Source organism: Lepus europaeus, chromosome 12 (genome assembly GCF_033115175.1).
Source record: "Lepus europaeus isolate LE1 chromosome 12, mLepTim1.pri, whole genome shotgun sequence".
Taxonomy (NCBI): Eukaryota; Metazoa; Chordata; class Mammalia; order Lagomorpha; family Leporidae; genus Lepus; species Lepus europaeus.
Genome location: NC_084838.1, coordinates 76,210,504 through 76,237,699, shown reverse-complemented (window position 1 = coordinate 76,237,699; position 27,196 = coordinate 76,210,504). Strand labels below are relative to the sequence as shown.

Below are 27,196 nucleotides of genomic sequence, written 5' to 3'. Positions count from 1 at the left end.
AACAAATCTTAAAAAATTTTAAAAAAAGGAAAATCCATAGGTGGCTCAGTATTTTTGTATTTGGACATCAATTCCTTTTTTTTTTTTTTTTTTTCCTTCCTTCATTTGTGGCTACACAGAAACCAAGTAAGGCCTGGCCAAATATTTGCTGAGCGCCCATCACATATTGGGCTTAGAGGTGAATGCGCACGTGTGTAAGTCACTCAACCTCCGCTTCAACGGACTCACAACCCCCAGTCCGATGTTGGTTGGTAGGTCTTTGTTTCGGCCAATGCTGTGACTGCACAGTGTGTGGAGCAGAAGCCCCAGCACAGCCCTGCTTTCAGACAGCAAGAGAAAGAACTAAAGGAGGTAGGAGGAGGGGGGATGAATACATTTCTTGAGGTCTTGAATCCTGGATTAGGACCTGACTTCCAATTATGTTGCTCCTGAAAACTGTGCAGGATTACACGGATGTAGTAGTAATCAGAACACCTCTTGAGAGGAATGAGCAGGGGTGAGCATTTGGCCTCATGGTTAAGCTGCGTCTCATATGGGGTGCCTGGGTTCAAGTCCCAGCTCCACTCCCGACTCCAACTTCCTGGTAACACGCGCCTTGGGAAGCAGCAGGTATTGACTCAAGTAGTTGGGTCCTGTTATCGACACGGGAGATGTGGATTGAGTTCCCGGTGCTCATTCTGCCAGGGCTCTGGCTCAACCCTGACTGTGGACACTTGGAGAATGGACCAACAGATGACAGCTCTCTGTCTCTGTTTCTGTCTCTGCCTGTTTGCTTCTCTAATTAAATAAACAAACAACTTTAAAAGAAAGAATCAATGGAAGAGAATGCTTGGAAGAAAACTCAACCTCATTTTTCATTTCTTTACTTGAAAGGCAGAGTTACGGGGGGGGGGGGGGTACACAGAGAGAGATCTATCTGCTGGTTCACTCCCCAAGTGGCCACTACTGCTGGAGCTGGGCCAGTCTGAAGCCAGGAGCCAGAAGCTTCTTCATGGTCTCCTTCGTGGGTGCAGGGGCCTAAGTACATGAGCCATCTTCTGCTGCTTTCCCAGGCACATTAGCAGGGAGCTGGATGGGAAGTGGAGCAGCCAGTTCTTGAAACCAGCACCCATATAGGTTGCCAGACCGGCAGGCACTGCTCCACCACAGTGCCGGCCCCAAACTCACTCTTTAGTCAACCAGCCCAACAGAAATCTCAGAATATTCATGGGAAGAGTTCCCTCCATAGAAGCACAGCCAACAGCTAACCTTCCTGCTACTGAGGCCTTTAACCACTGCTAGGGGGGAGCATTGAGATGAAAAGCTATTGCAAAGATCAAAAAACAGCATGGGCATGAGACAGAAGGAAGCTGGTGGGCATTTGGCATGATGGCTAAGCTACAGCTTGATGCTCACATCCCACACTGGCGTGCCTCGGTTCAAGTCCTGGCTCTGTTTCTAATCCAGCTTCCTGCTGATGTACACCCTGCAAGACAACAGATGAGAGCCCACATACTTGGATCCCTGCCACCCACATGGAAAACATGGATTGAGTTCCCAGCTATGGCATCAGCCTGGCACAGCCCTGGCTGCTGCAGGCGTTTGGAGACCGAACCAGCCAATGGAATCTCTTTGTCCCTGTCTCTGTGCCTTTCAAATAAAATAAATAAAAATTAAATCAAATGAGGGGGTGGAGAGAAAGAGCACATGACAGAGAGATGGGAATTGTGGTACAGTGAGTTAAACCGCCACTTGGGACACCTGCATCCCACGTCAGGGTGCCTGGACCCACTAGTGGGTATTCCGAGCTCCAGATCCAGCTTCCTGATAATACACCTGGGGAGGCAGCACAAGACGACCCAAGTGGGGCTGGCATTGTGATGCACTGGGTTAAGTCACCACTTGTGACACTGACATCCCATATAGGCACCGGTTCATGACCCTGCTGCTCTACTTCCGATCCAGCTCCCTGCTAATGTGCCTGGGAAACAGCAGAAGATGAACCTGTAGCCACATGGGAGACCCAGATGGAGCTCCTGGCTCCTGGCTGAAGCCTTGTCCAGTCTCAGCCATTGTTGCCATTTAGGACATGAACCAACAGATGGAAGATCTGTGTGTGTGTGTGTGTGTTTCTCCCTCTCTCTCTGCAACTCTTTCAAATAAATAAATAAAACTTAAAAAAAAAAAAAGATGGCCAAGCACTTGGGTTCCTGCCATCCACAGGGAGACCCAGCTTTAGTTCCTGGCTCCTGGCTTTGGCCTGGCACAGCCAAATACTAGCACGGTATTTGAGGAGTAATCAGCAAATAGAAGATCTCTTTCCGTTTCTCCCACTGTCTCTGTTGCTCAGCCTTTCAAATAAATAAAATAAAATAAAATAATTTTTAAAGAAAGATGTTGTAATGGAAAAGACTTCTCCAGGAGGTTACTCCTCCAAGTGTCACGTGGCCGAGGGCATTCCCTAGGAGCTTGTTAGCAATGCAGAATCTTGGGCCCCATCGTAATCTACACAACCAGAATCCACATCTTCAACAGAGCGATTGTCATGTGCATTAAAGTTTCAGAAATGAGGTATCTAGGTGTCTCTGAAAGATGGAGAATCCTGGGCTTAGTATGAAGATCAGATGATGAGAGTCAGCAAACAAAAAGTGGGAATCAGTTAAGCAACGTTCAGGCTATCAAAATGTAGAAAGGAGGGTCTTGTGTTCTGAGGCAATGTTATTTCATCAGGCTTAAGGGAACGTTCTTTCTTTCTTTCTTTTTTTTTTTTTTTTTTTTGACAGAGTGGATAGTGAGAGAGAGAGACAGAGAGAAAGGTCTTCCTTTTTGCCGTTGGTTCACCCTCCAATGGCCGCTGCGGCCAGCGCATCGCGCTGATCCGAAGCCAGGAGCCAGGTGCTTCTCCTGGTCTCCCATGGGGTGCAGGGCCCAAGCACTTGGGCCATCCTCCACTGCCTTCCCGGGCTATAGCAGAGAGCTGGCCTGGAAGAGGGGCAACCGGGATAGAATCCGGCGCCCCGACCGGGACTAGAACCCGGTGTGCCGGCGCCACAAGGCGGAGGATTAGCCTGTTAAGCCACGGCACCGGCCAGGGAACGTTCTTTCAAAATGGGGAAAAAACAAAAACAAAAACAAAGAACAGTGAGGCAGGCATTTTGCTCAGTGGTTAAGATGCTTCCATCCCATATGGGAGTACTTGGGTTCAATTCCTGGCTCCTCTCCCAAAACCACCTTCCTGCTAATTCAGCCCTGAAAGGCAGAAGAAATGGCTTAAGCAGTTGTGTCCCTGTCACTCACATAGGAGACCTGGACGGGAGTTCCAGTCTCCTGGCTTCAGGCATTTGGGGAGTGAACCAGCACACAGAAGATCTCTCTGTCTTTATGTCTCTCTGCCACTCTTCTCTCAAATAAATAAAACCAATTTTCAACAAAAGGGGAATACTTTTTAAAAAGGCACATCCGACTTTCCTTGCTAAGGATCACTTTACAGCAAGTAATTTGACTTTTGTTTGGATGATTTGGAGAAATGAAGAGAGGCAGAGAGGGTTATCCTTAGGGTATTTATACTCATTCTAATTGCAGGAAGGTTTCCTATCAACAGAAATTAATAACCTAGCAGTCAATTTACACACCTGTATCATGGGGCTTGTTCAAGGTGAACCACTTCACGAATGATCCTGAGAGTGCCCAGGCTGGCACCATGGCACAGCAGATAAAGCCACCACCTGTGGCTCCAGCATCCCATATGGGCAATGGTTTGATTCCCGGCTGCTCCACTTCCCATTTAGCTCCCTGCAATTGGCCTGGAAAGCAGTGGAAAATGGCCCAAGTGCTTGGGTCTCTGCACCCATGTGGAAGACCCAGAGAAGCTCCTCATTCCTGGCTTCAGATCAGCCCAGCTCCAGTCATTGCAGTCATTTGGGGAGTGAATCAGCAGATGGAAGACCTCTCTTTTGTCTCTCCCTCTTCCCCCTCCCTCCCTCTCTCTCTCTCTCACTCTGTCTTTCAAATAAATAAATAAATCTTTTTAAAAAAAAAGAAAAGAAAAAGGAAAAGAAAAAAAATGAAACTAAGAGTACTCAGCGTCTCTCTCAGGGTCAAGCCTTGATCAAAAATTCAGCAACACCAGGATTCCAACTTGTAAGATACAAGACTAGGGGCTAGCTTTGTGCTGTAGTGGGTAAAGCCACCACCTCTGACACCCACATCCCATGAATGCCAGTTCAAGTCCTGGCTGCTCCACTTCTGATCCAGCTCCCTGCTAACGCGCCTGGGAAAAGCAGCAGAAGACGGCCCAAGTATTCGCCGCTGCAGGCATCTGGGGACTGAACCAGCAGATGGAAGGCCTCTTTGTCTCTCCCTCTCCCTGTGACTCTGCATTTCAAATAAATAAATTGTTAAATAAACAAACAAAAAAAGGTACTAAGATTTAACTAGAATTCAGGACTGATACACAGACCACGTGTTGCAGATCTTCAGTTCCCAGCCGGGTGTTCAGAACAAATAATCCTAATCAATTGCAATATACCTTTGGTTGGAAGTCCAGATTGGGCATCAGGGTCCTGCCCAGCTGGATACTCCAAGAACAACCCATCCCTTGGCACGTGGATACCATATGAAGTCAGTTTTATCTGCTGCCAGAAGGTCTTGCCTGCTATGAACTTGTGTCATTCTGAGACCAAGGTGAAGGCAACAGGCGAGACCCCCTAAAAATCACAATTCGTCACTACAGCAGGTTTCCCATGATCCTTGCTGAGATCAACCTACACACCCTCTGTTCACAGTCACCATGTGCCTCGGCTCCCTCCATGCACATGTGTGCTTACTTTCACTTTCAAGAGAAACACAGCAAAATCATAACATTGTAACAAAAAGGTGCTGCCTCAGAATTCCCTCCTAAACACCCCTGAAACCTCCCAAAGAAACAGCTAACTTTTTTTTTCTCACGAAGAGCAGCTTCACAGATGGGACAGAAATTTATCTCAATCCAACAACTCCCCAGGGACACTAATGATAGCTGGTGCCTGGCAATTCTGTGTGGCAGGTGCTGTGCTGTGCGCTGTAGGATGTTGGAGAGCCCCCCCTCGCCCGCCCCCCCGGCCTCTGTCCAGCAGAAGCCAGAAACAACCCAGGGATGTAACACAGAAACGCTCCTGCACATTACAAATGTCCTGGTATGGGGAGAATTCCTCATCCCTATTGGGAATCAAACCACTAAATGATTGGAGTAGTTTCCTTAGGGAGATGGCATTGTGAGCACTTCTCCCTTATCTTTCTCAATTTTCTAAGTCTTAATAATGAATGTACATTGTTTATATGATAAAAATGTTAGCACCATTCTAGTTTTCAAAAAAGAAATATCACTTGCTATACAAGTTGTTCGGTGAATGCCAATGTGTGGCTCACTCAGTTTAAAAACGAAATCCAGGCGCTAACAGTATTACCAACCATACAGGCCTTTTCAGCTCAGCTTCTCTTCAGTGTGTAAGACACAAAAGCAGGCCTTCAGAGCAGCGAGTTAGAACCGAGGTCTCTAGCCATCCAGGAGACAACTTCTAGACCCTTCTTCGCTGAGGAAGAATCAGCAAGGCTGTACAATGAGGTGTGAAGTGAAGCCACCGTTTCAAGAAGAGCATCCCCCTGAAACACAGCGCGCACGCTCACTGCACTCGGAAAATCACCTGCACTGTAGGAGGAAGACAATACGGCACATTCCGCTCATCCTTAAGAACCATTGCATTGGTAGACCAGGTGAAAAAAATGTCAACGTCAGAAAATTAAGTGTCTAGATTGCAAAAAACAGGCTCCAGGCATGTTTTGGGAGTTCGAGTATTGCCCAGGAATTCCACTACTATTTTTCAGTCAGTCTCTGAGTTCCAGATCCATCAAGAAGAAATAATACTTTCTCAATGAAGAACTTACATCTGTGAAGCCCACGAGAGAGATGACCCCTTTCTCTGCCGGGGCCCACCCAACAGCCAGATAGCACGTACACGTACGGCCGGAAGCTCTGCTTACCCAGGGTGCCGCCACAGGTTCGCGTGTCTTCTGCTCTCAGGCAGCAGCTCTCTTTTGTTAAGCGGGGTGATACCAACAGCGGCTTCCAGAATAGCCATGTATTTCTTGTACCGCATCTTGTCTCGCTCATCACAAGGTCCCCTATGTTGTGGTCACTGCCCAGCCCTAGCAACCACCCTACTCTTGGCTGCACTGCAAGCGACTGCTGTTCCCTTAGATGCTCTGTGCATCCCTGGCCAGCCGTAGCCACCACACGAAGTGGGGTGAGGGGTGGGAGACCTCACTGCACATAAAGAAAGAAAACGGCTTTTCAGATCTCCCTGCAATGCCGGTATTACACAAGGCTGAGGAATTCGGAATCGAGCACAAGCGGGATTGATTTGCAGCAATGGCTGTGGTTTTACACAGAGAGATCGAACGTACACTCCCCAATTAATCCGCACATAAATCTCTGAGGTCGCTAATCCCTCACGTAGTAATGGCGCACGAGGTGATTTATCCCGAGGTCTGGTAATAATTGGTACAAAAAGCCTGCTTGCCTCTGGATGAACTAAAATCAGAAGCAGATTTGCCCTTTCTACAAATCTCTCTCTAAAAGCCCGGGACTTGGACAAATGAGGAAGGATTCCAGTGGTCGTAGCACTTCTAAATGTAATAAACCCCTTGCTTGGGTCAATGCAAAGACTAATTAAGAAAGAACTCAGTTTTTTAGAAATAACATTGAAATACTTCTAGAACCAAAGGGGCATGAACCCTGCTAAAATAAGAAGACACTGCATGGCAATGAGCAGCCTTTTTCTCCTGGTCTGTAGGGGTCTCCCTGGAGAGAACCCTTCTTTCCTGCTGTCTGGGTGGTACGGCTGACCACCTCTTCTTCACAGTGGCTCCCTGCATGGGCCAGGTACCCAGCCTGGACCAGCCAGTCTTCCCTGGAAGGAGGGAAATGCCTATTCCACTGCCGTAGCTAAGCCGGGGTAACGGGACGCCGGGGCTGTTGGCTGCTGTTTCTAGCAGTTGAGACTCATGGAGCCAAGAGCAACATCCGCACATCACTTAGTTTCTGGATCCAGCCATGCCTCAGGTCACTGCCATCCCAGGAGATCTGGGTTAAACTTTCACAAAAGCAAATAAACTGACTTCTGTGGAATGTCATCGGAGTCTGGTTTCTGTCCCTCTGAAAGGGTTCTCTGACTTCTCCAACTCCCTTCTCCCCACATTCATTTATTCATTCATTCATTTGAGAGGCAGAGATACATAGAGAAAGGAAAACAGAGAGAGAATCTTTCGTTCAGTGCCCCAAATTGCTGCAATGGCTGAAGCCAAGAGCCAGGAGCTTCTTCGGGGCCTTCCATGTGGGTGCAGGGGCCCAAGCACTTGGGCCATCCTCCACTGCCTTCCTAGGTGCATTCGCAGGGGGCTGGATGGGACGTGGAGGAGCCAGGTGCCCTTATGGGATGCCAGCTCTGCAGGCAGAGGCTTAACCTTCTAAGCCACAGTGCTGCTGGCCCCCTCCCAGCTTTTTCAAGGCATTCTCTTTCCTGTTCGATCTACTATGGCAACATAAAGGAGTTGCAAACAAATTCATACATAAAGTACCTTTGTTATGCAGTAATTCTGGTGAACCTACTGAATAACTATAATCAATCTCAATGAGTGTGTCCCAAATATTGAACTCTATGTCTACACACACACACATATCTTTCCTCAATAAATTTCCAAATTTATTTTCTTTCTTATCTGAACGACATTAGCAGTGCTCTCCAAACTGGGGATATAAACCAATAATCTTTGGAACATGGGAAGAAAATATGAAACTATGTGTCTCCCTTTTTTCCCTCTCATCCTGTTTTATCTCTTCTTAATACTGAAAACTAATATATTTTAAACTATATTAAGGTATATCATTGATCAATTAAGATATTGCTATGTACTGTAGAGTGTGATTGAAAACCTGAGGTGGGGGGCATTTAGCCTAGTGATGAAGAAACTGGTTAAGTTGCCCCTGGCCCACATCAGAGTGCCTGGGTTCCACGACAAGCTCCCGTCCCTGCTCTGGCCCCTGACTCCAGTGTTCCTGGAGGCAGCAGGGATGGCTCAAGTAACTGGGTTCCTGCCACACACGTGGGACACGTGGACTGAGTTCCTCACTCTGGCTTTGGTCCCAGCTAGGGCTGTTGTGGGTATCTGGGGAGTGAACCAGCAAATGCAGTCTCTTCCCTCTCTCCAACAAATGGGAAGAGTTTTTTTTTGTTTTGTTTTGTTTTTGTTTTTTTTTAAAGAAACCAGATGGGGTGCAAGAGCAGAAAACTTGAAGTTCAATGTCTTAACCCTTCAACTACTCCCTAAGTGTCAATTGCCCCATTTAAGACTGAATAGATGAAGACTAAGTTTTCTTCCAACAACCAAAGCTCCCTTCACTGGGCCTGATTTGTTGATAAGATCTGACCACAACCAAGTGGTGAACCACAACAGATGAACCAGGTGGTCTTGGAAGAGTCACTCCCATAGGAATACTGCTCCCACTGGCTGTCATGTAAACAATCAGTACCAGCTAGTCTCAGGGATTCTCTCCCAGGCTGAGCCCCAGGACAGCTGCCGCTGTGGACAAAGCTCCAACACAGCCCTCACTTACTCATACAGGAAGAGCTAATTACACTCACACAACAGTCTTTGTTCTAACACATTGTATTTCTAATGACGGGTGATACAAATGACTTTATTACTCTCTCAACTGAGAAATCAAGCTTGAGCCAACAACCACAAAAAGTCAAGGTCAACTTGTCACCCAGGGGAAGCTGTCTGAGTGCCATCGAAGTGAGATTTTACAAATGGCATGTTTTAATGTCTCATTTTCCACTGCTATTTTTGATGCATTTAACACACAGAGTGTACAAAGTAACTATTATCTATGATGAGTTCATATAAAATTAAAACTGAGTCTTTCATTAGAAAAATAATTCAGCCTTTGCAAATATTAGAAAGAATTTGCTTTCCTCCCATAAATGACATTGTTCAGCTTTCTAATTTATTTATTTATTCATTTGGCTAAATTGTCATCTTTGTGTGAACTCCTTCGTAACATTACATAAAAACAACAGCACAGAAAAAAATCCAGTCAAACGCCCCTGCCCGATATGTACTTGTATGACATTTTCTTTACAATTCTAGAAATTCTTTAGAAATATGCATGTAATTAGTTAGTTCCTTTGGAGTTCTAGAAATTCTTTACAACTATCAATTAAAAGTCACTTATCTATGTAAAAATTTTTAAATACATATTATTCCAAAGAAAGCTTTTTAAAAAAGATTTATTTTATTTATTTGAAAGACAAAGTTACAGAGAGAGGTAAAACCAGAGGATAGAGGTCTTCCATCAGCTTGTTCACTCTCCAAATGGCTGCAAGGGCCGGAGCCGAGCTGATCCAAAGCCAGGAGTCAGGAGCTTCTCCCAGGTCTCCCACATGGGTGCAGGGGCCCAAGGACTTGGGCCATCTTCTTATTGCTGTCCCAGGCCATAGCAGAGAGCAGGGTGGGAAGTAGAGCAGCCCATATGGGATGCTGGCACTGCAGACCAGGGCTTTGACCCACTCTGCCACAGCGCCGGCCCCCCAAAGAAAGCTGTTAAGTCAGGATGCTCAAGTTCTCTTTTGTCCTGATCCTAGTTGAACATCAGAAGTCACAGGCCAGCCTGGTATTTCTTCTGGACTAATTGTTTCCTCTGGATTTCTTCTGGAAGGAAACAGTAGGCACCTTCTTTGCTGCCTGTATGAAGGTCACTGTGCTTTGAAAGTATAAAAATGGAAATGAACTGATGCCCCACACAGGCTGCTTTCCAGGGTGTGGTCTTCTTCTCAGGGAGCTGGAAAAAAAACATCATTAAAAGTAGAAGAGGCAGGGGAAAATCTCTTTTTTTAAACTCTTCTACAAATAAACTATTTGACTTGCTGCAAGCACTTCTTTCTCCCCTGTTTAAGATCTCCATATACAATTTGCACTGATAAACTTGCCACTCAGATGACCCTTGAGACACCATAACAAATGCATACTACACAAGGTACAGGAGTTACCCAAGAGTTAGAACAGAGGAGTCCAGGGGCTGGTGCTGTGGCATAGCAGATAAAGCCGCCGCCTGCAGTGCCGGCACCCAATATGGGCACCGGTTCTAGTCCCAGCTGCTCCACTTTCGATCCAGCTCTCTGCTATGGCCTGGAAAAGCAGTAGAAGAAGATGGCCCAAGTCCTTGGGCCCCTGCACTCATGTGAGAGCAGAAGCTCCAGGCTCCTGGCTTCGGATTGGCACAGCTCTGGCCATTTGGGTAGTAAACCAGCGTTTACTCTCTGCCTCTGACTCTCTGTAACTCTACCTTTCAGATAAATAAATCTTAAAAAAAAAAAAAAAAAAAAAAAAAAAAGGAGTCCTGGCTCCACCAAATTCACCCTCTTTGGCCCAAATCAGCCTCTCCCTTCAGGGGCATCCTCAGAATCCAGCACCATTCACTGGGTTTAAAGTGTTCCCTTCAATGGGTGTCACCAAATCGGCAATTCTGGGCCTGTCCTCCAACCTGGGTAGCAGGGATCCAAGCTCTTGGGCCTTCATTGCCTGTCTCCTGGGAGCATTAGAAGGAAGCTGGATCAGAAGCCGAGGCAGACTTGATCCCAAGCACTCCTGTGTGGGATGTGGGCATCCCAAGTGGCAGCTTAGCCTGCTGTGCCACGATACTCACTTCAATACATTTTAATTGATATTTTAAAGTGATGTTTTTAAAGGGCTGTATGGGTGAGCACTCTGCGATGATGCAGGAGGGAGGTGTGAGTCCATACTCACCCATTCACCTCTAAGGTCTCCCCTCACTTCAGAAGTAGCATAGGACAGATGCCCACTACAACTACTAGAGTTTACCTCTAAATTAGGAGGCAGCAAGTACAATGGTTAAGACCCTATATTCTAGAATCAGATTATCTGGGTTGGAATCCCAGCTTCACAATCAATTAACTGTGTGACCTTCTGACCTTGGACAGGTCACTGAATGTCTCCAGGGCTTGGGTTTCCTCTTCTGTGAACTGAGAATAATAATACTGGCAGCTCCCACTTGGTAAAGTTGTATGAGGATTAAATTTAATGAATACATGCAAAATGCGTGGGTCCTGGCCCACCCCAAGGGCTATGTTCATGATTATTATTTATGCAGCCAATACTGGCCAGGGTTGTTAAGGACTGAATGCTTTTGTCTCCCCAAATTAATACTTTGAAGCCCTCAGTGTGATGGTCCTTTGGAGGCGGAGCTCGGGTGGGGGGCAGGGGAAGGAGGGAGGGGTAATGGTTATTAGGTTTAGATAAGATCGTGCTGCAGACCCCTCTCCGGACTGTTATCAGAGGGCCAGCTGGGTCTGGAGAGGCTGCTGCTGACTTCAGAAATCCCTTTCCCACCTGCGGTATCTAAGACGTGAGAGCTGTGTGCCTCCTCAAATTGCCTTCAAGTTGTGAGTCGCTAGTTTGTGTGCCATAAAACTGTCTTTCCTCGCAGTTGTGATTTACTAGTTCCTGAGTGCCTAACACAGCAGTGTGTCCCCCCTCCCCACCCCAAGCTGCCTTGTTACTGCCTTGCTAATTTAGGGTATGAAAGGAAAAAAAAGACTGATGGTTCAGCTCAGTGGGTACTACCTCCTCAGCCTGCCCTGGGGTCCCTGATCCAAGTTTGTCTTGCTCACCAGTGGCCCACCCCGGCCTCCAAGCATCCAGGTAGATCTCTTCACAGTCGTGCATTTGTTCAGCAGCTGGGACACTGGTGACAGCTCTACTCAGCCACCTCCACCTGGCCGGCTCCAGGCCCGCCCGCCCGCAGCTCCCTGCCTGACCTGTCTTTCCAGTCTCCACCTGACCCCTGCTGCAGACAACAGCCCCATGTTGCCCCGGGCATCTGCAGTTGGGCTGCTGTTCCTGTTCTCCTTGTACTGGACAACAGTCTGTTTTCTTTTGTCACGTCTCGATTTCTAACATATATTTATATATATATATATATATGTCTTCAACTGCCCACCAGACTGTCAGCTCTGCTGGAGGGCACAGACCCAAGTTTTGACCCTGTGTCCCTTTCACGTTGGGTGTTCTCTCCAACTCTACACTCCTCATTCATTCTCTCCTTCCATAACCACCAAGCCACCCCCATTTGAAACTCTGATTGACGCTGAGCTTCGAATAACACAGAAGCATCCCTGCTCTCAAGAATCGCCCGTCTAAGGCATCCCCAGGTAACAGCAAACCAGCAAGCTATAATGTCACTGTGACTGGGACAAAGGTGTCTGCAAGCCTGGCTTGGGAAGTCCTGTACAGAGAAAGTAGAGGTGGGTCTCCTCCATTCCTGAGGCTGACTGAAAAATCTAGGGCCTCGAGGGAAAAGCACCCTCCAGAGGCAGGAAAACACAGTAGCCGGCTGTTCTGGGCCCCACAAGCAGAACCACAGGACAGACCATGGGTTGGCCGTGTACCTGAGAGCCCCGAGTCAGAGGCAGGCACAGCTCCTGACACAGCTATCGGAGGGTGTGACGGATGCCAGGCCCTTGACTAACACGCCCTTCTCCTTGGCTGCTAAACCATTGGTGTGCTAAACCATTACTTAGTGAGCATTTCCACTGAGCCAGTCCCTGAGATAAGAGCTGTACACCCACTGGCTCGGAGAATTCTCACAAGGACCCTGGCTGTAAATTCCTTTTTTAGAAGCAGAAACGTAAACACCAAGAGACTTGCCCGAGGCCATGTGAGGTGATGAGTAGTGGAGGTGTGGTTCCTACCCAGCTGGGTCTGATTACAAAGTTCATGCCTTCTGACACCCACTAAAGGGGGGGGGGGGGGCCTGAGGCCCTCGGTATAACCCCATCTCTTTGAATTTAATTGACTTATTCATCTCCCTCTACAACTTGGGTCTCATGATGTAAGACAGCTTCTCTAGCACCTGGCACGATGCCTGGCAAAAAAGGCAGAGGCCTCAATAAATGATTGTCAAGAAGAAAAGGGGGACAGCGCTGTGGTTAGTGGATAAAGCCACTGCCTGCAGTGCCAGCATCCCATATGGACACCGGTTCGAGTCCTGGCTGCTCCACTTCTGACCCAGCTCTCTTCTGTGGCCTGGGAAAGCAGCAGGGGATGGCCCAAATCCTTGGGCTCCTGCACCCGTGGCTCCTGGCTCCTAGCTTCGGACCAGCCCAGCTCTGGCCATTGCGGCCATCTGGGGAGTGAACCAGTGGATGAAAGACCTCTCTCTCTGCCTCTGCCTCTCTGTAACACTGCCTTTCAAATAAAATAAATAAATCTTTAAAAAAAAGAAGAAGAAAAGGGAAGAATGAGCTCTTTCTTTAAGATATTTATTTACTCGAAAGTCAGAGTTACACAGAGAGAGAAGGAGAGGCAGAGACAGAGAGAGGTTTTCCATCCCCTGGTTTACTCCTGAGATAGCCGCACCAGCCAGAGCTCTGCTGATCCAAAGCCAGGAGCCAGGAGCTTCTTCCAAGTATCCCACATGGGTGCAGGGGCTCAAGGACTTGGGCCATCTCCTACTGCTTTCCCAGGCCATGGCAGAGAGCTGGATCGGAAGTGGAGCAGCTGGGCTTGAACTGGCATCCATATGGGATGCCAGCACTGCAGGTGCCAGTTCCAGAATAGGCTCTTTCTTTATTATTATTTTTTAATTTTTTTGACAGGCAGAGTGGACAGTGAGAGAGAGAGACAGAAAGAAAGGTCTTCCTTTTGCCATTGGTTCACCCTCCAATGGCCACCGTGGCTGGCACGCTGTGGCCGGCGCACTGCGCTGATACGAAGCCAGGAGCTTCTCCTGATCTCCCATAGGGGTGCAGGGCCCAAGCACTTGGGCCATCCTCCACTGTACTTCTGGGCCACAGCAGAAAGCTGGCCTGGAAGAGGGGCAACCGGGACAGAATCTGGTGCCCCAACCCGGTGTGCCAGCGCCGCAAGGCGGAGGATTAGCCTATTGCGCAGCGGTGCCGGCCCCAGAATAGGCTCTTTAACAACATGTACTTCTCCCCTTCTGTATCCTTGGAGTGAGCACATCTGGTTATCGGCCTGAAACGAAGATATAGGTGCAAAACCCCAGTTCACGCCTAATCTCTCTTGTAGCACTGGGCTCTGAGGCTGCCTGGATGGATTCTCTCTCCAAGTTCAGGGGCTTCCACCACCGTCCTCACCTTCATTCTCACGCCCAAAAGGTGACATCAAACTAGACCCGCTGTCCTTGGGCAGTCCTGCTCACATGGGGGTTCTCAGCAGAGGCCGGTGAGCTCGGGCTTTGGGAAGACCGCCCACCACTCCCCACTTGCTGTTTGTGCAATGTGGTTAATACGCGCTTCCCTTCTGGAAGTCTGACATTTTGGTAGATGGGCAGGCGATGACAATGGGAACAGCCCCAGTAAAAGCCCCAAGCACTGAATTTCACACATGCTCCCTGGTTGGGGATGCTGTATCCATGCAGTCACAATTTGTGGCTGGGGAATCAGGCGTGTCCCTGTGTGACTCCACTGGCCAAGAAGCATTGGAATCCCATGCCTGATTTCCTTGGACTTCGCTCCATGCGCTTTTTTCCTTGGTTGAGTTTACTTTCTATCTTTGCGCTGTGATAAATCATAGCCACGCTATGCTGAGTTGTCCTAGGGGATCGTCAAACCTGGGCGTGGTCCCGGGGACTCCAAGGCCCTGCCTCTCACTTGCCGGGGCCTGTCCAGGAACTGGAGGACACACACTCAGAGCTGGGAAGGCCAGCAGGGATGTAAACAGCCATGGGCAAGCCGTGAAGTCTAAAGCAGGTAGCGGACCTGGGGATCGTGGTGGTAAAGTGAAATAAGACAGGCACAGAAAGACAGGTACTGCCTGATTTGGCTCCTCTGTGGAATCTGAAAAAGCTGAGCTCTGAGAGGTCAGGGGGCGGAGATGGGAGAGGCTGGGGGAGGAGAGAGCTCAGTTAATTGGTACAAAGTCCCGGCCAGGCAGGAGGAGAAAGTTCTACCATTCTACTACACAGAGGGTGATTAGATAATTCAAAACAGCTAGAAGAGCGTATTATGACTGATAAGTGTCTGACATGTTGGATAACCTACATATCCCAAGTTGATCGATATACAGTGTATAAATGTAACAAAACATCACACTCCACAAAAATGCACAACTATTATCCACCAAAAATTAAAAATAAAGAAATGACAGAGACATAGACACAGAGAGATCTTCCATCTACTAGTTTATACGCCCAAATGCCCACAACAGTCACACAAGGCCAGGTGGAAGCCAGCAGCTGGCAACTCAATCTGGTCTCCCAGATCCGTGCAGGGACTCAGCTCCATGAGCCATTACCTGCTGCCTCTGAGACTGAGCTTGAGCTGTGGGTATCCCATCCGATTGCGCCAAATCTCACCCCCTAATTGTAGGTTTTATAAGAACTAATTTTGTTTTACGTTTGTGCAGCATGTTTACATGAATCTAAAACCAAAAACACAAAATATTTTCAAAAATAAAAACAAATGAAGTAGAAAGTGGCAGCTGCTACTGGGCTCGTGAGCACACAGCAAGTCACAGGCAGACTCTGGCTGCTGGTTCCTGATACCGACATCAAGGCAACAGGTGCCCCAAACAGGAAGGGGAGCACCTGGGGACACACACTTTGGCCACCTTCCGAAAGCCAGGAGAAATGCTTGACACCCTCAGAGACAGTAAGTAAGGCTTCCTTGAAAGGGAAACGTATCATAAAATGAGAGGGTGTTTGTCGGGACACCATCAGGAAGGGCACAGGACAGCCATGTTCAGAGGACCCGGCAGGACAGGCCACCACCCTCCCCGGATTTCCGTTCACCCTTTGTGACGTGCAATGTCAAAAGCACCGGCCTCCTACGTCAGCACTGGCTCAGAATCGGCTTATATCAAATCATGCTAAGAAGACTACGTATGGCCGCACACATCTTTAAAGCTATTAAGCTGGGCAGGAAAAGCAAGAGAAGGAAACTCCAGTGTCCGCAAAGACAGCCACTGCTTGCACAAAGGTATCTTACTAACGGCTTGCAAAGCTCGGTGGCAGGCAGGAAGAGGGAGAGGCCGGGTCATGACCCCCGGGACTGCAGCAGGAAGGACTTGTCTAAGAAGGCGAGTCCATGCTTCCCTGTGGCCCCAAGCGGGAGCCCATCCTACCACCTGGTGATGCTGGGCTTCCTGAAGGGGCAGGAGAATATGAGAACCGCACAGGCCCACCACTTGGTCTGGGTGACCGCTCACTCCCTTCCCCCAGTCTCACACCAGCCTCGCTGTCCTGTACCCTGCCACTGTCCATTCCTTCCCCACCTCTGGGAGGCCTCTGTCCTTCCTCCTGGCTGCCCCTCCCCACCACGGCTCCTACTCAGGCCCACTGCTTTGGCTGGTACCCACCCCACGGCTGCACCAACACCTGTGGGCTCAGGCTGCCCAAGCTAACGACCAGCCCTGCCCCTGCTCTCACTCGGCCTCCAGTTCTCCACTCCCAAGGCCTCCCGACCACTGGCTCTCGACATGGGAGCCCGAGACCACCACCAGCAGCAGCAGCATCCAGATGGGTGCTCATCAGAGATACAGATGCTCTGGGTCCCACCCTAGAAATTCCAGGAGCCAGGCAGGGGATCTGTGTTCTATTAACCCCTCTGGGCAGCTCAGATGCAGGCTAAAGTTCAGGAATCTGCCTGCCTGCACCCTTCCACCTTCCCTAGTCCCATCCCTGTCTCTAACAATCCTCAAATGGAAGTGATTTTCATGTTCTAAATCCAGCAACAGTGCCAATGTGGTGGGGAAAAAAAAAATAACAAAAATGTACTAACTCATGAAAAATTTCTATCAGTTCACGCTTCTGTGGGTACTTGAGAACAAAATACAGAGTACTCAAGTAAGTATATAAACAATGTATTAATGATTTTAAAATAGGTTATTGTATATTTTAATAAGTAGAGTTGACAGATGTTAATAATTATTTTGGTTAAAGTGTTTAAAATGTCTACCAAACACCATTTTTTGTGGTGTTAATGCTTAAATGGTTCATAATTTTTTTTCCTGGGCATTACACCAACAAGTAGATAGGAAGTTCCTACTTATTTACTCCTCCTCACCTCAAAAAGCTATGTACTCACTACGCTACATTCAAATCTTCTGAGACATCAGGTATTAACTAGGCAAAGGCAAACACAAAGATAAAGCAAAGCAGAAATAAATTCCAAAGGAGCAAGTTGACATTCTCAGCATTCTTCTAATCTGAAGCTGGGGAATATATTCCAAATCGACTTTCCTCTTTCTCCACCTAGCTTTCCCCTAGAAAGCATCAGGGGGACTTGGGGCTGAGGAGTTAGTGTTCTGCTTGGGATTCCCACATCCCATAGCTGCCTGCACTCCATGCCAAGTGCCAAGGTCCAAGTCCCACCTCCACTTCCCATCCAGGTGCAGCTGATGCGCACCATGGAAGGCAGCAGGTAGCAGCTCAAGCGCTTGGATCACTGCCACCCACGTGAGAGTCCCAACTGAGTTCAGGGCTCCTGGCTTGAGCCTAACCCAGTGCTGACCGCTGCAGGCAGCTCGGGAATCAGCAGTCAGAAAACTTCTGTCACTCGCCTCTCAGGTAGGTGAGAATTAATAGACATCAAAAACAATAAATATAAAAGTAAATGGTAGAGGGGCTGGCACTGTGGCTCAGTAGGTTAAGCCTCCACCTGCAGCACCAGCTTCTCATATGGGTCTGGTTCTGGCCCCGGCTGTTCCTCTCCCAATCCAGCTCTCTGCTGTGACCTGAGAAAGCAGTAGAAGATGGCCCAGACACTTGGGCCCCTGCACCTGCATGGGAGACCTGGAGGAAGTTCCTGTCCCCTTGCTTTGGATGGGTCCAGCTCCAGCCACTGTGACCATTTGGGGAGTGAACCAGCAGATGGAAGATCTTTCTCTCTGTCTCTCCCTCTAATAGACTGTAAATCTACCTCTCAAATGAATTTCTAAAAAAGAATATTAGAATAGTACTCCAAATATAATAAATTCTCAATTAAAATACTTAAGGAAACAATCAAGGGCTGGGTGTTGTGGTGCAGTGGGGTATGGCTGTTGCTTGTGCACTCCCCCAACCCATATCAGAGGTCCAGTTTGAATCCCAGTTCCTCCACTTCTGATCCAGCTCCCTGCTAATGTTCCTGGGAGGCAGAGATGATGGCCCAAGTACTTGGGCACCTGCCATCCATGTGAGAGACCCATATAGAGTTCTGGGCTCTTAGCTTTGGTCTGGCCCAGCCCAGGCTGCTGAAGGCATTTAGAGAGGGGCCCAGTGGATGAAAGATGGATCTCTTTCTCTCTCTCTCGTCCTCTCTCTATCACTCTACCTTTCAAATAAGTGAGTAACTCTTAAAAAAAAAAAAAAAAAAAGATTGGTCTAATACGCACATGAATAGATGGTCAACACCATTAGCCATCAGAGAACTACAAACCAAACCACTTCACACCAGTTAGAACAGCGAAAACAAAACCAGACTGTGACAGTGACATGTGTGGGTGTGGATGTGAAGACATGGAACTGGCTTACATCCCCAGTGGGACAGGAGAAAGGGAAGGCACTCTGCTTAAACACCCTGGCAGTTCCAGAACACACTAAATAGAGTTCCTACATGTTTTCCATATACAGGTGGGCACCCAAGAGAAATAGAAACATCTGTCCAGACACAAACCTGTACATGTTCATAGCAGCACTAGTCCAACAGCCTAAATGCCCATCAGCAGAAGAATAGATCGACAAAACATGTTCCATCCACACACGCAATGATCCTTCAGCAATAAGAACAAAGTACTGAGATAAACACCTTGAAAACACTACACCAAGTCAAACAAGGCAGCCAGGAAGGGCCATATATATTCCATATATCCAGAACAGGCAAACCCAAAGAGGAAAAAAAGGAAATTAGTAGTTGGCTGGTTTAGTGAGGAGAGGGAGAGAAGATGCCAGCTAAGGGGGGGATAGGGTTTTGGGGGCAGTGTTCTTTCGAGGGCAATCCAAATGTCCTAAAATTACCCGTGCTGACGGTTCTACCACCCTGTGACTAGACAAAGACACTGAATTGCGCACTTTATATAGGTGATTTCTATGACACATGAATTATACTTCAATAAAATCCTTTTTTTAAAGACCTGTCCTAGCCGGCGCCGCGGCTCACTAGGCTAATCCTCCACCTTGCGGTGCCAGCACACTGGGTTCGAGTTCCGGTCGGGGCACCGGATTCTGTCCCGGTTGCCCCTCTTCCAGGCCAGCTCTCTGCTGTGGCCAGGGAGTGCAGTGGAGGATGGCCCAAGTGCTTGGGCCCTGCACCCCATGGGAGACCAAGATAAGCACCTGGCTCCTGCCATCGGATCAGCGCGGTGCGCCGGCCGCAGTGCGCTGGCCGCGGCGTCCATTGGAGGGTGAACCAACAGCAAAGGAAGACCTTTCTCTCTGTCTCTCTCACTGTCCACTCTGCCTGTCAAAAAGAAAAAAAAAAGACCTGTCCTAAAGCTAAAAGAGAATTATAAAGAGACTGAGTAAATTAAAAAGTGTTAGGGTCAATGAAACAGTGTGAGGTTAAGTGGGTGGCTTTTTTTGCATCCTTTGCATGGTAAATTCCTACCCAATACAGATAAGAGATAGCTTTTATTATCATTGTACAGTTTACAAGGACTTTTACAATTAAGGTCTTCTTGAGTTCCCATGATAATCCTGGAGGGAGATAACCACTCCCTTAATTTTACATGGGAGCACATGGCAGCTCTGAATTTAGATTTCCTCTGGTTCATCCCGCTGGCTGACACAGAGGTCAGGTCTTCCTCATGCTGAGCTCTGTGCCTTTTCTTTGACACTACAGAGCCTGGCAGCCCTGCAGGTGATACACAGAGATGCTGCTGCTCACCTGTCTCAATAGGGAAAATACCCATGACTTGATTTTCCTAGGAGCTGAACTACTGTAATACCACTCAAGCCAAGTGTGTGCATGGGCAAAAAGCACTGCTCTTGAATCTTTTGCTCTCTTGAAATTTATTTGAGTTTCTGCTTATCTGTCTATTTGCCTCAGGGTCTAACACAGTACCTAATATTCCAAGAAATCTGAATGAAGGATTGTTGAATGCACAGCTTCTTGGAGTTGACGGGGAGTAAGTAGACAAGGATTTTTTTCCACATGGAAAGAGGAATGGTTTTGAGCAAGACTCAGAGAAGACTCAATTTTTTTCTTTCATAAAATGAGAAAAAAAGAAACACCACTCTTACTGTTGTGAATATTTAGTGATCATATATTTGGATATCCCAGATTCACAATAAGCACACCACAAATGTTCCTTGATGATAAATTGAACAGTCCAACATCTTGATATCTCCCATGGAGAACAGGAGTTCTTTTGGACATTCAGGATTCTAAACCTTCAGTGATGATCAACCTTAGACAGAGTTGATTAGAAAAACAACAGGAGAGGCCCAACCCACTGCAACACTGCCTGAGACAAAGGCATCCTTTATGAGCAACAGCTGCTCTGCTTCCAATTCAGCTCCCTGCTGATACCCCAAGTGCTGGGGCTCCAGCCACCCGCGTAGGTGTCAGGGCTGAAGCTCCTGGCTCCTAACTTCAACCTGGTGCAGCCCCAGCTGTTGGGGCCATTTGGGGAGTGAACTAGCAGATGGAAGATCTCTCTCTCTCTCTGGAACTGTGCCTTTCAAATAAATAAATCTTTTTAAAAAGGGAGGGGGAGGTAAGAATATGTTGATTGGATCTGCCAAACTTGAACTATCTTAAGAAACATCCTCTTGTTAATTTTGTTTCATATTAAATACAGAGCTGTGTTCTCTTGTACTTTCAGAGTCATTTTACAAAATTTTAGTTTGTGCCCACATTCAAGCAGGTACTTGTATATACACGTGCTTATGCAAATAACTCTCAAACCTGATTATATGTCAGAACTGCCTAAAGTACAATGACACCTACATAGTCCAGTGAAAAGAATCTGACGCAGGAAGTCTGAAATAGTTGGTGTGTCCATATTTAAAAGCTCCCAAGCGGGTTTTGTCCCTGCCTTGCTACTGACTGTCAAGTTTTTAAAAAGCCACACTACCACCAGCCCTTTCGGGATTTGCACCTCTTGGAGTCCCCTTCCGGGCCACTCCGCCAGGAAGTCTCCAACTTAAATAAACCTTGCTTTTCTCTCAAAATAAAAAATAAAATCTCCAGGAGATTCCTTAGACATCGCTGAATCAGCAGTAAAACCATTTCACAGATATTTGCTATGGATTTTTCTCCTTTAGAAACTTCAAAATAGAATTGGTTGCCAAGTGAGACATTGAACTACATTGTAACACATGGTATGAGGGAGATATTTTCTCTTTTACCTTCACTAGAATTTTTAAAAGTAACATTATAAAACTCTGTGAATAGGGAATCTTCAGTTAGGGAAGACTGCCAGCCAAATCTTGCCCATTTGAATCATATGCCTTTGATGTGAACAAGGCAGGGAGTTCAGTGGGGACAGGAGCTGAGGGGCATCCAGTGGTCTCTGCTACAGCCCTAGGTTGCCAAAAGCCCTGCCCTCTCCCAGGCCAACTCACACACCCACTTTCCCATGATACACCTGAGCCTCCTTCCTTCATCATGCAGAAGACACCATGGTGAATATGTGTAGACAGAGCGCCACGTGCAAACGCCATGAAACCTGCACAGGGATCATCACAAGCCCAGATTCCACCCTGTGCGTACATTCAATTACAGCACCAATCTCTATCCAATAAAAGGGGCAACTGAACTGAATTGGGGCACAATTTCACCCATGAGGTTGCCTGTACTCCTGAACATGTACACTATCTCTTCAATTTCTTTGAGTATATCATGCTCCCTATCTTGCACTTTGTCTGTACCTTGAATTTACCTCTTAGGCAAGACAAGAACTTGGAATAAATCCAGCTGGGGACCTTCACGTACCCACCCCCACAACACCCTGACCAATTCAAAGGGACTTTACAATCAAAGGAAGCTGTAAATTCCTTCCTACAAAACTTGATCATCTCATTCTGATCAAAACCTGAATATAAGTGAAGTCAAGCATTGTAAAAATGAATCTAGGAGGACACAGAAAGACAAACATTGCACGTTCTCCTTACATATGGGAGCTAAAATTAAAAAAGAAAATAAAAAAACAAAAACAAAAAAAGAAAGCAATGCCTGTATCAGTTTTGCTGCAAAGATAATGCTTTGTCTTTGTTTTTAAATCTTTCTCAAATAAATGGTTAAGAATTATATTACCATTGGTGCCAGCATCCCATATGGGTGCCAGTTCCACTTCCAACCCAGCTCCCTGCTAATGTACCTGGGAAAGCAGAAGCTGGCCCAAGTGCTTGGGCCCCCGCACTCATGTGGGAGACCCATAGGAGGCTCCTGGGTTCTGGCTTTGGATGGACCCAGCCCTAGCTATGTGGCCAATTCCAGAGTGAACCAGCGGATGGAAGGCCTCTCTCTCTCTCTCTGCTTCTCCCTTTGTCATTCTTTCAAATAAATAAATAAATAAAATCTTAAAAAGAGAATTATATACTACTAAAGTCTGAATGATCTGTGACCACTTTATAAGTAAAGTTGAATATCTTTTTATTTGATTTTTGTTTATAGCCCTTGCCTATGTTTTGGGTGAACTACAGTTTTTTTCTTTTTTTAATATTTATTTATTGGTTTGAAAGGTAGAGTTAGGGAGAGGCAGAGAAAGAGAGATCTTCCATCCTCTGGTTCACTCCCCAAATGACCAAAACAGAGCCAAGAACTCTGTCCAGGTGGCAGGGGCTAACTTTCCACTGCTCTTGCAGGCACATCAGCAGGGAGCTGGATCAGAAGTGGAGCAGCCAGGACTCCAACAGGCACCCATATGGGATGCCGGTGTTGGCGTAATCCACAGCACCACAATGCTGGCCCTGAACTATGGTCTTGTTATGTTTTATCTGTGTTGAACTCTTCAGTGAAGCATTAAGCCTTTGGCTATAATACAAATTAAAAATGTTATCTCAAAAATAATAAATATTACATTGAATAAAATACATTTACCACTAAACAAGGTGCTTACCAACATCTGTGGAGGAGGTAAGGAAGAATATATTTCAAGAGGAATATAAGTGATCCCAGAAGGAATTACTGAGAAGCAAGCAAGAATGAAGAAAGAAAGCACATATGCGGGTAACTGTGGATAATCATTCATTGTATAAAGTAACTCTTAGAATAACAACAATAAATGTTTTATTTGTGGGGTTTGAAAAAACCTTGGATACTAGTAGAATATGTCCTGATAACAGCATATATGTGGAAATGACTAATATTTAAAGCATTTTAGACTTTTAACAAAAGAACCTGGGAGGAACAGGGAGTCCATTTATTTAAATCTTCCAGTACTCTTCACTGCTCTTGCTCTCTGAGTCACATTCTCGATGATGATAAAAGTTTTTATTACTTTGTCAATTTACATTTATGTTCTCCCTGAACAGCTGCAAGCTGATACAAACAGACGACTTCCATCACTACAAGGTTTTTCTAAGTTACGCAAACATGTTCTCAACTGGAAATGATGTCACTAGGGCATCAGAATCACTTCACGCTAAAGCAGAAATAAAATCGTTTATAGAGTATTTTAGAAAAATTATCCCATCTTTTTTTGAAGTTTTGCTGTGACTACTTCCAATATCTGCCAAACAGCAACTGTTTTTCTTAAGGGTTGTTCCAACTACTTTCAAAAATGACTTGTGTTGGTGTTAAACAAAACAAAGCCATGATCGACAGCACACCGAAAATGAAGCTAATAAAGAGAAGAGCAGTTGGAGATCATCAGTGAACAGTGCTTACTTCATGGTGCACACAATGCCCTCCATTCTATTGCAGCCAAAACAAAAAGAACACCTTCATGGGCTTATGGCTGTCTCTACGAACAGAAAGCACAGGAACTCTGGGTACTAGAGCTATAGCACCTTGTCCACCCAGAAAATCTCAAAAGTCTGTTCATATTTTGCCAAAATGATTTCAATCTTACTTTACCTTCCTATTCAATCTTTTTCCATTCCCTGCAAAAATGTGCATTTGAAAGTATTTCGGGGGGTGGGGAACGGTGGTATCGCAGGTAAAACTGCTGCCTGCTTGCAGACATCCCATATGGGAGCCAATTCAAGTCCTGGCTGCTCCACTTCCGATCCAGCTTCTGGTATGGCCTGGGAAAGCAGTAGAAGATGGCCCAAGTCCTTGGGCCTCTGAACTCGCCTGGGAGACCCAGAAGAAGCTCCTGACTCCTGGCTTTGGATCAGCACAGCTCCAGCTATTGCTGAGCTGATCCGATGACTATCTGGGGAGTGAACCAGCAGATGGAAGACCTCTCTCTCTGCCTCTCCTCTCTGTGTGTAACTCTGACTTTCAAATAAATAAATTAATTTTTAAAAAAAGTATTCAGGGGGCCGGTGCTGTGGTGTAGCATGTAAAACTGGCGCCTTCAGTGCCGGCATCCCATATGAGTGCCGGTTTGAGTCCTGGTTGCTCCATTTCCAATCCAGCTCTCTGCTATGGCCTGGGAAAACAGTATAAGATGGCCCAAGTCCTTAGGCCCCTGCACCCACATGCGAGACCCAGAAAAAAGCTCCTGGCTCCTGGCTTCAGACTGGTACAGCTCTGGCCGTTGTTGCCAGTTGGAGAGTGAAGCAGCAAATGGAAGACCTCTCCCTCTCCCTCTCTCTCTCTCTCCCCCTCTCTCTCTCTCTCTTTCTCTCTCTGTGGAACTCTGACTTCCAAATAAATAAATAAATATTTTAAAAATGAAAGTACTGAGGAGCACAGGGGCTGGTAGAGAGCGGAATGGGATATTGACTAGTGGGTACACAGTCTCTATTTGGGATGACGAAAAAGTTCTGGAAATGGACAGCGGTGATGGTTGCACAACATCATGAATGTACTTAGCATTACCCAATGGCATATTTTCAGATGGTTAGAATGGTTAAGTTTTGCCTTACATATATTTTTTAACATAATGATTACTATCCAGAAACAAAAAACCTCAAGCCAGTAATTTAACCCAATTTCCACCCTAGGGTGGAGGGCTGTGACCCATGTATCTCGGTGTGTGTGTCCTGGTAGAAAACTGAACAACAGGGGGGCCAGTGCTGTGGCTCAGTGGATGAACCCACCTCCCACAACACTGGCAGCCCCTATGAGCACCAGTTGGGAGTCTCCGCTGTTCTGCTTCCAGTCCAGCTCCCTGCTAATACTCCTGGAAAGGCAGCAGAAGATGGCCATGTACTTGGGCTCCTGCTTGTGCCCTTGAGGTCATCTGAGGAGTGAACCAGCACGTGGAAGCTCTTTCTGTCTTTGTCTCTCCCTGTCAGTCACCCTGCCTTTCAAAAAATTAAATGAATGTTCAAAAATAAATGTTTAAAAAAAAAAAAAAAGACTGCTTGTTGCCAGCATTTGGGGAGTCAAATCAAGTGGAGGGAAGATCTGTCAGTCTCCTGCCTTTCAATCAAAATGAAAATTAATTCATTTTTCTAAAAGAACATGTATTGTAAATCTCTTCCTTACAATGGAGGAAACACTTCGCCCTAAGACACGCATACCCCCTCCCCCACCTGCGCCAGCCCCTTTCAAAGGTGTCCCCCTAGGGGATCTTGCCTAAGTAGGGCTTGGGGCTTGTTGGCGTTCTGTATTTCAAAGGCCGCAGACCAGGGCCCTGGAGCTCCTTAAAGTGTCAGCCTCACCTTCCAGAATCAGCCTCCTCACCAGGAAGCAGAGCCCTAGTCTTATCTTCCAAGAGAGCTGGCCAAGGGCTTATCTTCCAACCGCCAATTAGATCAACCTGCTTAGACAGCCCGAGGGAGGAGGCGGGCCTGCGGCGCCCACCTCCGGGGCCCGTGCGCAGTCCGACCGCGCAAGAGGAGTCCAGAGAGACTCAGCTGCGCACAAAGCCCTCGGACGCACTTCCAGTCTTCATACCAGGCTCGGAGAATGCCTGGAATTCAGTGGCCCTTCTCCAACCTAAAGATCCTCAACTCGGTTTTCAGCCCTACAGAGGAAACTTGCGCGGCAGCCCAGGCGAACGCACGGCGGCGTCCAGAAGTACAAAGGACACAGAATAAACACATACTGAAAATACACATACTTTGTGTTTTCTCACGTTCTGCCGCACCCAGGGCACAGACCCCTGCCGTGCGGGTCAGGCCACGCCCCGGCAGGGTTTTCACGCCCCGAGGTGGAGACCCAGGCCCCAGCCCCCCGGGGGCTCTCAGCTCACCGGCGCCCCCTCCGCTCGCAGCCACCCAGCGCCCGGGCCCCTGCCCCTCTCTCCCCGCCGTGGGCTGCTCCAACAGAAACCCAGAGGCCCTTTCACAGCCCAGCAGACAACGATCCAGTGTCTACCCCCTGGGAGAGAAGGTGCCAGGCAGGCAGGGCCAAAGGGCGCCCCCCAGGCACCTGCGGCCACCCCAGGTGCGTGGTCATTCTCACTTCCAGGCAGTTTCTCCCTAAACCTCGGCGACGCGCCGCTGCCCCCACGGAAGACAGGGAGGCAAAAACCACGGAGGGGAAAAAAAAGGACAATGCCCCTTGGAAATATCCCCCGAATTCCACAGGTAGATCTGGCCGATGTCACCTCGCATTTACCAGCGCTGCCCCCCGCCCCACCACCACCAGTGCCCGCCCGCACAGCTGATTAAAGCGCCCGCGCGCACTCGCACCCGCAAATCCCCCCCGGGCAAAAGTGGGGACCGCAGTGCGGGGGGGGGGGGGGGGTCCCGGCGCCGCCCGGGCCGGGAAAGGAGAGAGAGGAGAGGAGTACTCGCCTGGACACGGGTGACGGCTGCGGCTGGCTGAGTCTGGCGCAGGGCACGGGCGACTCTCGCGGGCGCTCCGCAACGCCGCGCCCGCGGCCGGGCCGGTGTCCCCTGCGCTCCGGGCGCGCGTCGCTGGCAGCACCTCGCCGGAGCCCGAGTGCGGGAGGCTGCCCTGGTAACGGGCGGGCGGGCGCTAGTGGCCTCCCGCCGCTGCTCCTGGGTATTATTGTGACTCAAGCTATTTCCTGTTTGGAGGTTTCGGGAGAAAGGAAAAAAAAAAAAACCTCTCCTGGGCTGGGTGGGGGCAGGGGGAGGGACGGCGGCGGCCTGCGGGGGAAGGGGGTGGGCGGTGGCTGCCACCTGCTTCCT

The 27,196-nt window shown here is 47.9% G+C and overlaps 1 protein-coding gene across 2 annotated transcripts in view; it reads right to left on the bottom strand.

Moving 5' to 3' along the window:
• Positions 1–27,051, bottom strand: part of TJP2 (tight junction protein 2) — a 142,071-nt gene extending 115,020 nt beyond the window's left edge. Inside the window, exon 1 of one of the 2 annotated variants that reach the window (XM_062208387.1) lies at positions 26,837–27,051. The gene's annotated coding sequence lies outside the window, so the exon portion shown is untranslated. The remainder of the gene's footprint in view (positions 1–26,836) is intronic. The other variant, XM_062208386.1, reaches the window with a different exon arrangement.
• Between the last annotated feature and the right edge of the window lie 145 nt (positions 27,052–27,196).